Below are 2,618 nucleotides of genomic sequence, written 5' to 3' on the forward strand. Positions count from 1 at the left end.
ATTAGAACACGACCATTAGACAAGAAACTCAATTAATGCCGAAGAGTTTCTATTTCTATCTCATGGAGAAACTATTCCTTCATGAGAAATCGTGTAAACGCATATCTTTGAATTGACGTAATGAATTAAATGAAGAAATCACACTCGTGTACCCATATTTTTTGGTCTGGTTTAAGTGTTTGGTTCGGATATCAGGCCAAGACGAACTGAAGTCAGTCTTGAAGATGTCTTTTCTCTCTCCCAGTTCTTTCTAGTTATGCAAGTAACTCTCTCTGAGCTTCCACAATCCCAAAAAGTTGAAAATTAAGCGTTAACAAAAAGCTAAATTGCGAGAGAATTTATGCGTTCATCTTCACAATTCGTGTCCTTGACACCAGCTTGATTCTCAGCTGACTTTGGTCGTCGGGCTTGTATTTTACCCCGGGCTGAAATTCACCATGTAATCGCAACAAGATTTCAGTCCCCAAAACCGCGGGCTGAAACTCGCCATGTAATTAATCACCCCCTGACTAGATTCGATGCACGATTGCAATTTTGTCCGGTTGCAGTTAGTGTATGCCTCCCAATCATGGCATAAGAGGCCTTTTGCAACGGTTGGTCTCGTGACTGATAATTTCTAAGCTTTTTGCTACAGCTACATGAATTTCAGAACTGGAAAGAGCATGTTTTAAATAGCTAGAACGCCTATTTTGAGGCCAATTCCATGTAAGGCTGAGATGTAAGGTTACAGTATACCTTCGGGTCAGCAATTTTCTTCAAATTTGGAGTTTTGGGGTCAAAGTAGTGGTCGAGGAATAATCTCCAATTTCTGAATTACCCGTACGGATGTCACGAATTGACTACTCAGTTGATCAGCATTGTTGTTCTGACTACCCAGCATTTTTCGAAAAAGCGAAAACAGCGAAGAACGAATGAAAATACATCAGTGAGTGAAGAGGCGAAAGTTCGCCACGCGGATGAAGCTATAGCTATCGTCTAAGGCGGGCAAAATATTCGTAGTAAGAGAAAAGAAAGGTTCTGTAAAAATTTCGGAACTTGACAGCAATAACAGGGATGTTGACTGAGACTCTTCTGATGAGTCCGATATCGACGAATCGTCGGACTCATTGAGACCATTTGAAATATTATCCATACAGAGTTGACCACATACAGTTGCTCCCCGCACTTTCTTTTGTTTGTTTTCTTCGCTCAGCCACTCTAGCGTTCGTATCCTTTTTAGTCTTCCCCATTTTACCAGACCAGCTTCAAGAAAAACCGAGCTACAGAAAAATTATCTTTCCGCCTTCGGCGCCTTAAGCGCATTGCGAAACACAAGGGTTTTTTAGAGATTCGCGCGTAAATTTCACCAGGAGGTTAACGGTGGTAAACTTTCCCTGCACTGATTGGCTCAGCTATCTGAGAACCCAGTTGAAGGCGTTTGTGGGCGGAGTTTGTTTGCGGAGCAGAAGATTTTCTTAGCGCTGTTTTCTCGAATAATTTTTTTACTTGAAGCAGACACTTTAGAGAGTTATAACTGAAAGGGAATTTGTTCAATTGCCCTCAAATTTGGACAGTAGCTAGTTTAACATATAAACTACAAAAGCTACCTGGAAATTATTAATTTCGAAATACTTTTTCTTCGAGAGCGATTTTTGTACAATCACTCCACATTTTTTTAATCCTATTTCGAAAGTGTTCTGTAACTTTTTACCACAATTGAACATGCCAAAACGCAGACACAGTTTTAAAGCGCTTTGGGCCCTGAAACCGAGGAAACAATTAAATTGGGGAAAAACGAAATTCGTTTTGACTTGTAGCTTTCGAAAGGTGATTCGGGCGCTCGCATTTAATGGTCGCGAAAAATTCGACAATTCATTTTATTTCGAATTTCTTGACACAGTTTGATAGCCAGCTCTATAAGCTTTAATTTGATATAGGGGTTTAGGTATCCACACTTAAACTGCACACACTACATCGCTTGGACGCGAGACACCTCCTGAAGGTATACTGTAATCTTAATGACGATTTGAGTATTGCAAAAATAAGAAGGATTTGTACGGAATAATTTCGTTTTGCATTTGCCCCAAACAACAATAGAATGGACGTAAATAAAATCCAAAACACGGCGAAAGATGTCATCTCCGAAATCCTCGATAAATCTATCGTGTTCACGCGCTGTTTTCACCGATTGTACAAACTTTAAACCCCTGTGTACAAAAAGGTATGTGCCGGCCAATGGTCGAGGGAACTAGTGTAAAAATTTCTTTCTACCGTTTTTAGTTTGGCTCTACTTTTTCACCATAAACCGGGCGCTATACGAAACTTTTTGAAAACGCCGCCATTTTTTCGAGGTTTGTTATGGTGCCCAGGCCGTTCGCGGCGGCGCGAGCCATGAGATCTCGCACATGCGCAGACGTTATTCAGCCCTGTTTGTCCGATGACATTATGGCCACTATGCAACCTCGTCCCCAGGATCCTCTCTCCGCCTCGAGAGAGGGAGGACCCTGGGGACGAAGTTGCCCATTTAAAATATGCATTACCAATGACTTAATCAGCACGTCACGTGACCAACTGTTGCAAAAGGCCTATTATTTGATGATCAGTGTTATTTTAGTGATAAATGCTTTTGTTTAGAAGAT

The sequence above is a fragment of the Orbicella faveolata genome, unplaced genomic scaffold (genome assembly GCF_042242905.1).
Source record: "Orbicella faveolata isolate gen_17 unplaced genomic scaffold, um_ofav_v1 contig_3, whole genome shotgun sequence".
In the NCBI taxonomy this organism is placed as follows: domain Eukaryota; kingdom Metazoa; phylum Cnidaria; class Anthozoa; order Scleractinia; family Merulinidae; genus Orbicella; species Orbicella faveolata.